At 42.1% G+C, this 12,771-nt stretch overlaps 1 protein-coding gene across 1 annotated transcript in view; it reads right to left on the bottom strand.

The window, feature by feature from the left end:
* cyfip1 (cytoplasmic FMR1 interacting protein 1) overlaps positions 1-12,095 on the bottom strand; it is a 188,361-nt gene extending 176,266 nt beyond the window's left edge. The window contains exon 1 of the mRNA XM_078222422.1: positions 11,822-12,095. The gene's annotated coding sequence lies outside the window, so the exon portion shown is untranslated. The remainder of the gene's footprint in view (positions 1-11,821) is intronic.
* Between the last annotated feature and the right edge of the window lie 676 nt (positions 12,096-12,771).

Genomic DNA, 12,771 nt, shown 5'->3' on the forward strand with positions numbered 1-12,771 from the left:
CACGGCTGAAGGATAATCTTTAGAAAGAACAAGATATTGGAACCAGACAAGTCGCAATATTGATAACGGACAATATTGCAACATTTAAAGCAGAACTTTCAGTAAGGGTGAGCAGGCAGTGAGAACACCATGAATAGAGTAAAATAGAAAATAATGTATGAGTTTGGTGAGGATTGTTCCAGATAGAAGACTTAAAAGGAATTGGATGCACAAGCATAGAGATCAAAGAAGCTTGTTGCAAAAACAGATTTGTAGCTATTAAGAGATACTTTAATTTTCACAGACTGGATAAGCAGAATAGCTCAAATTCCAAATGTAGCCAATTCCTGAAGTGTTTTCAAACTTTTCCCTGCAATATTTTCCTGAACCAAAAGAATAGGTAATCTTAGATTTACCTACAAATAATAATCCTGCATTAGCCAAAAATCTAAACAGCAAGGGAACACCTAACCGTGACCATAATACAGAATTGAACTCCCTTCCTAACAGCATATGGATGTGGCTATACCATATAGACTGCTGGCAGGTCAAGGCCACTTAGTACCACCTTCCCGTGGGCAATTAGGGATGGACAATAAATGTTGGCCTACCTAGCTATGTCCACATCCTGCATGCCAACATTTTAAACTTTGGAGGGATGAGGCAAGAACTGACCATGATAGACTAAAGTAACTGGAACGACCGAGGTTGAGGGGCGACCTGATAGAAGTCTACGCAATTATGAGGGGCATGGACAGAGTAGAGAGTCAGAAGCTTTTTCCCAGGGTGGAAGAGTCAATGACTAGGGGGCATAGGTTTAAGGTGCGAGGGACAAGGTTTAAAGGAGATGTACGAAGCAGATTTTTTTTATTTTTACACAGAGGATGGTGGGTGCCTGGAACGTGTTGCCGGGGGATTTAGTGGAAGCAGATACGGTACTGACTTCTAAGGGGCTTCTTGACAAATACATGAATAGGATGGGAATAGAGGGATATGGTCCCCGGAAGGGTGGGGGTTTTTAGTTAAGTCGGTGCAGGCTTGGAGGGCCGATGGGCCTGTTCCTGCGCTGTAATTTTCTTTATTCTTTAAACCACAGATGAAGAGCTGCAAGTATTTTAAAAATGCATTCATTAGAATAAAGGATCAGCATATTCTCCCTCAAGGGCAAGAGGTATACTTATGTAATTAAATAACCTGAGTCCACAAGGGAACTGAGTGATACATTGTGCAAAACTAAAAGGAAAGGCTGACACAAAGGCAAAGAATAATACAGTTTGAGGTAAAACAGAAAATGTTATACTCAGTTCAGGCAGTATCTATGGAGAGAGAAAAAGAATGTTTTATATCAATGACCTTTCATCAACCTGAATGGTAACTATCTTTCTCTCTCCACAGATACTGGCTGACCTGTTGAGTATTTCTAGCATTTTCTGTTTATATTTCAAATTTCCATCATCCACAGTATTCTGCTTTTCGATTAGAGATTCTGTGGACCAGGAGAGAGAGACAAACACAGCAAAGGGATACAGTAACAGTAGCAAGACCTGAAAAAAGGATTACGAGAAAAAGCATATGAAGGATATTAAGGTTTTTACAAATATACCAATGGGATAAAGGGATAGAGGATAGTGTGGAGACAAAGACACAAAAGTGTATGATCAGCCATGATTGTATTGAATGGTGGAGCAGGTTCAATGGGATAAATGACCGGGTCCAGCTCCTATAGTCCCATAATAAGAGGATTGCCAAGTGTAATGTGCATTGGAATGCACAGGTGATACTGCAATTGGACATGAGGAAATGGTAGACTTACTAAATAGCTTCTTTGTGTCAGCCGTCACAGTAGAGGAATGAGGTCAAAGTACCAGAGATCCAAACGAAACTGAAAATAACTCAACAGGTGAAAGAACTAACTACACACAACTATACAAGGAAAAATAAAAATGTTGGTGAAACTAATTAAAGATTGACAAATCTCTCGGGCCCAATTGTTTCCACCCCAGGATATTAAAAGTATGTGAGAAAATTGCTGATGTCTTAGTCACGGCCTTCCAAATCTCTGTTGGTTGCCTAGGCCGGGTTTGAGAAATTTCCCTTGAATATTGACAATTAAGGAGGGATCCAATTGAGGTGTTCAAGGTGACTGAAGGATTTGATAGAGTGGAGATAGAGAAACCATTTCCCCTGGTGAAACCAGAACAAGGGGGAAAAGAACTAAAATTAGGACTCGGTGTTCATACGCAACATAAATACACAGTCTCCTCTGAAATGGTCTGACGCTAAGTCAATGGAAAATTTCCAGTTTGAGATTAATACATTTTTGTTGAGAAAGGGTATCGAGCATGACAGAGCCAAGGCAATAGGTGAGGTTAAAATACAGATTAGACATGATTCCATGGAGTTGGAAAATAGGCTCGAGTGGTTGAATGATCTTTGCAAGGAGGAGGATAAAGGAAGGGGAAATATTTCTCCCCCCCCCCCCCCCCCCACGGCAAAGTAATATGCAATACCGTGGTACGCAGTAAACTATAACACTGTGTGTGAGGTATATGTATATTTACATGACATTTTGGTTTATGCAGTTTTTTCCCACAAATATAAGTATAGCCTATCCATTTCCTCATGATTCTTGGACTTTTTTTGTTCCGATGTCAAAGCTCCCTGCATTTTAGAATCCCTTACAGTCTGTTCTAGGGAACTAAAACAGTAATGCCCGCTTCCTTTCCTATTACAAGCAAATTTTAAAACATTTTAATTTCAAATAATTGCTTCAATTGGGCGGTTTATTAAAATGACTTCCAGGAGCAAGTATGGTTTGATTATTACTGGTGCATTTTTTTTTAATAAAAGGCCATTCTTTTATAAGCATTGCAATTTCATTTGGTGTTAAAACAAAACTGACGTCCCTGTAAATCTTAAGTAAAAGCAATGGTCGAAACTTACAATAGGAATAGACAGAGTAGATTCAGGTGAAATGCTTCTCTTGACTGGGGAATCTAGAACAAGCAGCACAAATTCAAAATAGGGTAGATGCCACTTCGGACAGAGATGGGGAGAGATTTCTTTAGAAAGAGGATTGTGAATTTTTGGAACTCTACCCCAGAGGTAGAAGCTCAGTCATTGAGTATGGTTGAGGTAGAGATTGATAGATTTCTTATAACAGCAACATAATGGGCTATGGAGACAGTGCGTGTAAGAGGCATTGAAGTGTCCAATCAGCCATGATCGTATTGAACGGCAGAGATGCTCGATGGGCTGAATGGCCTCCTTCTGTTCCTACATTCCTATTTCCTAAGCCTATCAACATCCAAGATAAATGACACAGGTGGACCTGCACATTTTCAGCACTTTGATTTTGATTTGCACAGTCCACTTCCTGCCTTTCACCTATTCAGGTGCTTGCGACAGATTGCAAGAGATTTTCCACTTTTACTGAAATTCACTGCAGCTAGTCAGAGGTTTTTCCAAATTTCTAAATATCACCCCCACCCCCTAGAATGATGTACTGCTGGATGGTCAATATAAGTGCAGAGGCGATTCAAGATTTTTTAAAAAGAGTTCAAACCAACTCAGGATTGAGGAACTGTCTTAAGATGTGGCACCAAATAATTTGCAGTAGACTGAGAAAAATAGCCAAAAATAGTAACATGTTGAATCACAGCTGCTTATACTTCAGCTGTATCAGGACTGTTACATTAACAGTACAAGTTGAGGATCAGTGATTTACATAATATCAACTGCAAGTGTAATTTACAAATGCTGCGAATATTATTCTGCAACAAAATGACTTTTTTTTCTGTTCACCACTAGTTCCTAATACTTACTATACAAGAAGAAAGATTTTTTAATAGTCTTATAAAAGTTAAGCCATCCCTTTCTGATGTGCTTATTATTTAGCTGTGGACCAACATAAACGAGATGATCATATTTGAGGCATAGATGATGCAGAAAAGTACGCATTTAAATTCATTCATTACTAACTTTAATTCAAACTATCCCAGTTGTTACATGTGAACAATACATGTAATAATGCACAAGTATACACTTATTGAACTGATAAAAAAGTAGTGACGTAGCATTCTTACATCGTTGATGCTTCTTTAAGATTATTCCCATATTGAACCAAAAATGCTGAGTTCCCCACCACCCTCCAGTCAGGCATGTTCTGCAGTATCCAAGTGCTGGTTACATTTTTAGGATACAAGAAAGAGTTGTATTCGATATCTCGCCAGATAGATAACATTTTTTGAGGTTAATCTAGCTTCTTACATAACAGTGACTTCACTTTCAAAGTACTATATAGCTTTGTCCTTGTCTTAGTTCGCTCCAAGTCCCAGTTTTCCCATTACCCCTATGCTTCCTAAGGGACGTGGACTCCTGTCCAAGTAACATCTTGACATTAATATTCTCATCCTTGTTTTCAAATATCTCAAAATATCTTAGCATAAGAAAATGCAGGGCTCATCGACACTTACTTTTACTGCAGAGTTTATAATTGTTTAACCTCCCTTACAACAATTAAGAATGATGTGGAGATGTCGGTCTTGGACTAGGGTGGCACAGTAAGTCTCACACCATGAGGCTGAAGTCCAACAGGTTTATTTTGAATCATGAACTTTCGGAGCACTGCTCCTTCATCAGGTGAGTGGAGAGGTAGGCTTCACAAACACGGCATATATAGACAAAGATACAATTGCAAGATAATGGTTGGAATGCAAGTCTTTTCGGGTAATCAAGTCTTTACAGGTACAGACAGTGCGAGTGGAGAGGGATAATCACAGGTTAAAGTGTGAAATTGTCTCAAGCCAGGACAGTTAGTAGAATTTTGTAAGTCTAGGCCAAATGGTGGGGTTACATGTAGCGTGACATAAACCCAAGATCCCAGTTGAGGCCGTCCTCATGCGTGCGGAACTTGGCTATCAGTTCCTGCTCGGCGATTCCACAATTAAGTTGTTTAAAATTGTAGCTGTTTTGTGCTATGTGAAACTGTTGATCGCAATGTACAAGTTGATCTTTAAAGCTCTGAAAAAACCTTTGACAAATACAAATTGACTCACATACGGAAAATAGAATATGAACCGCCAGTGTTGGTGTTGGTCGCCATTTTGTGAAAAAACATACCAATAATTCAAATTAAATCAATGTCAGATTTTATTTAATGAATAATTCTACAAGGGCAATGCGAACCACTAACAATGATTTACATATCAAATTAATTGTCTCTGGCATTTGATGCAAAGCATTTACTAAATTCATCCTGATTCTTTGGCTAAGAATCTCACTCTGGATCAGAAGCAGCATTTTTCATTTCATAATCATTCTTCCACAACAAATCATCTTCCTCTCTATCCACTGAATTTTTTTGAATGATATGATGACTGTGCATTAATAGCATCCCACAATTTCCACTCTTTGTGAAAGTATTTTCTCCATCAGTCATCCAACCATTGGCACAAACATGATCCTCGAATGCCATGTTGGCACACAAAGGTTGAATCATAGAAGAAATCGTAGAAACCCCACAGTACAGAAAGAAGCCATTCGGCCCATCGAGTCTGCACCGACCACAATCCCACCCAGACCCTACTCCCATATCCCTACATATTTTACCCACTAATCCCTCTAACCTACGCATCTCAGGACACTAAGGGGCAATTTTAACATGGCCAATCAACCTAACCCGCACATCTTTGGATTGTGGGAGGAAACCGGAGCACCCGGAGGAAACCCACGCAGACACGAGGAGAATGTGCAAACTCCACACAGACAGTGACCCAAGCCGGGAATCGAACCCAGGTCCCTGGAGCTGTGAAGCAGCAGTGCTAACCACTGTGCTACCGTGCCGCCCCAGTCTGAGTGATTTAGAGGTTAGACCCTTGGTATAGCTGAAATTTGGGTGTTATTTCTTCATAGGTGCTTCTTGATCTCAGTTATATGGGATTTGTATATGCATATTAATAAGCTGCATTATTTATATAGGTTACCAGGATGTCTATTCTACACATCATCAATCCACAACCTCGCTGCATCCTTATCCATCCAACCATTGTCATGGACATGCACACAAACTCATGCAGGAAACTTGATTTTCAGAATGGTTTTACATTTGAAAATTATCACGGGGTTTAATTTTGTCCCCTCGACCATGCAGGATAGTACCACTGTAAATCTCGCCATTTCACATCCTGCGGGTTTCACTAGAACTGTCTTCACAATGCTCCACTTCACAGTTCAGTTGCTATGTTTCAGTTCACTGAAATTCATGGACATTTCATCCATGTTGCTGGGCATATCGAAATTTGTGGACATTTCATCCATACCAATGTGGCATAATAGGTGTTCACGTTTATGTTGCTGTCTGATGATGAATCACTGGAAACTGGTAATTTTGGCACTGAGACCTTCCAGTAGTCTGAGTGATTTAGATCTTGTGCCCGAAACACCTGACATTGCCATCCATTAAATTTGCTGGACCCAGAGTTTGACTTGACCCACAAGTGCATTGCCATTGCCTTTCCAGTACCAATGAAACCATTCTTACAATTTTCAAGGAGGCATTCACATTTAGGCTTCTCAAGATCAGGCCAGCAGCTGGTCCCTGGTCTCACAGTTATTCACACGTCAGTTTTTAACTCATGTCAGCAAATGTTACAACTTCTAGCTTAAAACCAGCTTTGTACTTCATTCTGTTTGCAGAAGGAACCACTTCCATTTATCCATCACCATATACGACCTGCTCAGAGTGAGAGTGTCTTAAACTCCCATGCATCTTTTTGGCAAAGTGGCCTGCATGATCCCAGGGGCCAAATTCTAAGATGGATATAACCCTAAACATACATCGAGGCCAACTCATTATACAAGTGTAGTCCTAAACATGCATTTATTAGTTGTAAAATAAGGATGGGAGGGGAAATGGACTTGTGCGCTCAGTGTAGACATAAACATGCGAGTGCTGAAGAAATGAATGTAGTTTTATATGCCAGATTGTATTACACACACAATAAGCAGTATGTTCAATTAATTTTTTTTTCAATTAAAAATTAGACTTTCACTGACTTCAAACATTTGTTTGGTAAAACATTTTATGGTTGCTACCATGGTATTATCATTTAACTTTTGATTGAATGACTAGCTATTTTCAGCTTCATGCCACATTAGGCTTTCCATAATTTGTTTTTAAAAAGAATCAGTCAACTTGCAATATTTATATACAAACTCATTTCATCATCTGCTTGTCAAGTAAATTAAAATCACTATCTCCCTTGAGGTACAATTTGTGTTTACAGTTCATTGTTGTATCAAGTGCCTTTACAGAAATAGGTACATATTTTACAGGTGTGCTGGACTCCACAACAGCACGTTGTACTCAAAGGTAAACGAGACGTGCCAATACAAATCACTTTCTACACAATGCCCCCTCCCCTGCTTCACCCCCACAAGATATAGAAAAGGCTGGTCTCCCAAAAGATTTCCAACATTCAACTATTGGTGACTTGTATGCTTGATACTGGCATCAATCCACAGACATACAAAATATACATACACATATATAACAACTTGTATTTATATACAGCATTTGATGGAATAAAACATTAAGGTATTTCAAAGAACCATTAGAAAACAAGATACGATACAGAGTCACGTAAGGAGATATTAGGTCTGATGACCAGAAGTATGGTTGAAGATATAGGTTTTATTAAGGTATGTCCTAAAGGAGGAAAGTAAGATAGAGACAATGAAAGGCACAGAGTAGTCAAGAGTTTGGGGACCAGACAACTAAAGGCACTGCCACGAACACTATTAGAATCGGGGATGGTCAAGAAGCCAGACTTAGAGAGGTGCAGGTATCTCAGAGGGGTGCAGGAAATTAGAGGTGTGCGCAGTGGGGGTACTGCAGTTATTATGGGTGACTTCAATTTGCATATCGATTGGGCTCACCAAACTGGTAGCAATGCGAAGGAGGAGGATTTCTTGGAATGTATAAGGGATGGATTTCTCGAGCAATAAGTCGGGGAACCAACTAGAGAGCAGGCCATCCTAGACTGGGTATTGTGTAATGAGAGAGGATTAATTAGCAACCTTGTGGTGCGAGATCCTTTGGGGAAGAGTGACCATAGTATGGTAGAGTTCTTCATGAAGATGGGGAGTGACACAGTTAAGACAACCGTGTACCTGGTGGATGGTCAGTGAGTAAGTAGATGATGCTCATCCACCAGGTACACGGTACATACACTTACAACTCAGCCAACGTTGTCTACCTGATACGCTGCAAGAAATGATGTCCTGAGGCATGGTACATTGGGGAGGCCATGCAGACACTACGACAACGGATGAATGAACACCGCTCAACAATCACCAGGCAAGAGTGCTCTCCTCCTGTTGGGGAACACTTCAGCAGTCACAAGGCATTCAGCTTCTGATCTTCGGGTAAGCGTTCTCCAAGGCGGCCTTCACGACACACGACAGCGCAGAGTCGCTGAGCAGAAACTGATAGCCAAGTTCCGCACACGAGGACGGCCTCAACTGGGATCTTGGGTTCATGTCACACTATCTGTAACCCCCACGACTTGCCTGGGCTTGCAAAATCTCACTAACTGTCCTGGCTGGAGACAATACACATCTCTTTAACCTGTGCTTAACCCTCTCTCTACTCACATTTTCTGTACCTTTAAGACTTGATTACCTGTAAAGACTCGCATTCCAACCATTATTTTGTAAATTGAGTTTGTGTCTATATATGCCCTGTTTGTGAACTGAAATCCCACTCACCTGATGAAGGAGCAGCGCTCCGAAAGCTAGTGGCTTGTGCTACCAAATAAACCTGCGAGACTTTAACCTGGTGTTGTGAGATTTCTTACTGTGTTTGCTCCAGTCCAACGCCAGCATCTCCACATCATAAGGGAAATCAGGGTTGGTATTAGAGAGGGCATATAAATTGGCCAGAAAAAGCAGCAAGCCTGAGGACTGGGAGAAATTTAAAATCCAGCAGGAGAGGACAAAGGGTTTAATTCAGAAGGGGAAGTAGAACATGAGAGTAGGCTTGCAGAAAACATAAAAACTGACTGCAAAAGCTTTTATAGATATGTCAAGAGAAAGAGACTGGTCAAGAATCAGGTGAATTCATAATGGGCAAGGAGATGGCAAACAAGCTAAACAAATACTTTGGACCGGTCTTCATTAAGGAGGACACACACATACTTCCAGAAGTACTAGGGGAGAGAGGGTCTAGCATAAAAGAGGAACTAAAAGAAACTGAAACCTTTATCCATGTATTATTTTACTTCTAGATGCAATTATTCCAACTTACTCCAACTGTTGCTGGTCTCCCATATTGTACCCTCCATAAATTTGAACTTATACAAAATTCTGCTGCCTTGACAACACCAATTCCTGTTCACCTATCACCCCTCTACTCACTGACCTACATCAGTTCGCAGTCCAATAAACATACATGATAGTATGTATAAAAAGGATTCTGATAAGATACAAGAATCATAGATAAATTATGATCTTAAAAGAAAAAAAGGACTTGCATTTATATATCCTCAATCATGACCTCAGGAGAACCCAAAATTCTTTACAGTCAAAGAACTAACTTGAAGTGTAATTACTGTTGGCATGGTGACACAGTGGTTAGCACTGCTGCCTCACAGCGCCAGGGTTCCAGGTTCAATTCCAGCCTTGGATCACTGTGTGTGGAGTTTGCACTTTCTCCGTGTCTGCGTGGGTTTCCTCCCACAGTCCAAAGATGTGCGGGTTAGGTTGATTGGCTAGGGTAAATTAACCCGAGTGCCAGGAGAATTAGCAGGGTAAATCCGTGGGTTACGGGAATAGGGCCTGGGTGGGATTGTGGTTGGTACAGATTCGATGGGCCAAATGGCTTCCTTCTGTACTGTAGGGATTCTATTCTATGATAATGTAGGAAACATTCCAGCCAATTTGCACAGGACATGGTCCCACAAACAACAATGTGATAGCTTTTTGAGATGCTGCGTGAAGAACTAACATTGGCTAGGACATCTGTTCAACTCCCATGCTCTTCAGCAAAATAACCCGAAAGGGTTATTTTAAAAGCAGAACACTCTTTCAGTGCTGCACTCGAGTGTCAGCCTTTTGTGCTCAAGTCCTGGAGTGTTACTTGAGCCCACAACATTCTGACTCAAGAGGCAAGAGTGTTACCAATTGAGCCATGGCTGACACGGAGAGAAGATGTGGTTAGATGTTTAAAACAGAACCACACATCAATTTGCAATGCATTTACACATAAGCAACAGTTTCAGCTACAAACGTGTGAACTTCCACATCAGCCTCTGGAAATAATTTGCCTCAATGCACAAATACTCTCAATTAACTGACTTAAGAACCTGTCTTAATATTTAAGGAATGTTTTAAGAGCTCTCACTGACCAAAATCACAATATCAAATGTATACTGAATTCATGTGAAATTTCAGCACATATCACAATTTAAATGCAAGCAGAGCTGAAAAACTGCTACCCCTTCAGAGTTGTCATCCTGATTGTGTACACTAATTGTGGGAAACAATTTTTCAACACCTCTACAACCTAACAACCTTTGACAGACAGCAAAGTGTCAAATATGAAATGTTAATTATCTCACCCATCAGTCCACTTCTAATGCACTATGCAAACCATTTAATGAAAATAGAGTAAGGGAGTTGGTAAAAGTCAACACTACTCCCTGACCTTTTGTTGATATTTCCAAACATCTGCAGCAAGTTGCTGGAGGACCAAAGTCAATCCATGACTATCCATCGATTTAAAAGCGTTAAAAAACACATCCCTCTCCAAGATCCCAGCTCCAGAGCAGGTAGGCTAGGAAATAATAGCTGCAAGATTATGAAGCAGGTGGTAAAAAGAGGGGCGAGTTTAAACTTCTGAAGAATATCATTTTAAAACCAATCACTCTTTGAAAGAGAGGGCAGCTCATCATAAAACCAGAGGTATAACTATCAGCCGAAAATGTTCAGTCAGGAACTGAAATTTGACATTTTAAACGGGTCATTTCATCAAATCTTCCACGCCTCCATGGTCCTCCCATAACACTTTTTTGGATGTCGGCCAACCTACTAAACATTTCCCCTTTATTATTTAAAATTGCTAGCATGTCACTTCCATCTTTTTATCTCGAAAAATGACTTTTCCGAAAAACAAACGTTGCAGTGATTGGAGGCACTTTGGGCTCGACAGACTCTTAACACGCAATTCTCTCCCGACTTAGCTGATCTGCCCCACTCGCAAGTTAACTAAGTATTTGTCGTGTCTTCCTTCGCTCTCGAGTAAGAAGAGTCTTTTTAAAAATAACCCCAACCAAACTTTACAACTGGACACAGTTCACAGCGAGAGAGAGAGATGGGGTGGGGAAAAAAAAACAAGTGACAGAGAGTTTTAAAGTTTGTGAAGGAGTCAGTGTCTCAGGGCTCCAGACAGACTGGGATCCAGTTTCTGTAGGTGTGGCTGGGGAAAATGAAGAATTCAAGCTTCACAAACTCTGCAAACTGCTTCCAAACTCCGGCTGAGGGGAGAAACACGGATTTTTCAGCACTTAATTTTTTTGAAGTAAACTCCTGGCTGTGTGTGTGTGTGTGGTGGGAAAGAGGTGGAGAAATCTCGGCCTTTTCCCAATCCTGGAGCCTAAGTTCACAACCACTATCCAAACCCCCCCCCCCTTCACCCTAAAAAATAATATATAATAATAGCAGCGGTCGAGGAGACAAGAAGTTATGGGGAGGAAATCACGAAGCAGTATAAATACAGCTAGAAATGAAAAGGTGTGAATGTTGGTGGTTGGGGGCAGAGTTTTCCCCGGTGCTCATTCCTCACCCACTGATGGCGGTGCCTTTTTCCACAGGAATCCCTCTCCCGGTTACCGACTCTCTCTCTCTCCCCTTCAGCGGCGGGGCGGCTCCATGGCTCTGCTTATATCCTTCACAGGTTATATATATTTTTTATTATGGTGTCGGTCTCTCTCTCTCAGCTGGTACGGAGTTCAGAAGTGCGACTGAGTACCTCCTCCTCCTCCACCACCACCACAAAGATGTTTATCGGCCTCTCCTACCTCTTGCTGCCTCCTCCCCCCTTCGAAACCCCGGCACCAACCGCAAGCAGGCGGGGAGGGAGGGAAGTGCGCCTGCGCGGCCGGGCTGGCAGGCAGGCAGGCTGGGGAATGCTTGCGCGTGCGCACACACGTACGGCTCGGCCGGCAAGCGGAGGAGAAGATTGCGCGTGCGGCACACACACGTACGGCTGGGCCGGCAAGAGAAGATTGTGCGTGCGCACACACGCGGTACAGCTGGGCCGGCAAGCTGTGCGCGTGCGCACACACGCGTACGGCTGGGCCGGCAAGCTGGGGTTTAGAAGATTATGCGTGTGCAACACACGCGACCGCCAGGGCGCCGGCATTGAGGGGGGAAAGAGTGCGCGTGCGCACAGGGGCGGGCCGGCAAGCGGGCGACTGGCCCGACAGGCGAGGAAGGCTGCGCGTGCGCGCACACGGGGGTTGGGCCGGCTTGCCCGGGCCGGCATTCGAGGGGGAGTGCGCGTGCGCCGCCGACGTATCTCCACCGCGCCCCTCCACGACCACACAGTCAGCACCACGCCCTGACTGAGGTGGCTTTTCCTTTTTCTTATCTGCACTGAACTGCTCAGATTTAATCTGCATAACGCAACTGCTTCTGTATTTAGGAGTAATCAATTATAACTATAATTGTATAGGATGTTGGTGAGGCCCACACCTGAAATAGTGTGTGCAGTTTTGGTGTCCTTATCTGAGG

Source organism: Mustelus asterias, chromosome 10 (genome assembly GCF_964213995.1).
Source record: "Mustelus asterias chromosome 10, sMusAst1.hap1.1, whole genome shotgun sequence".
NCBI lineage: Eukaryota > Metazoa > Chordata > Chondrichthyes > Carcharhiniformes > Triakidae > Mustelus > Mustelus asterias.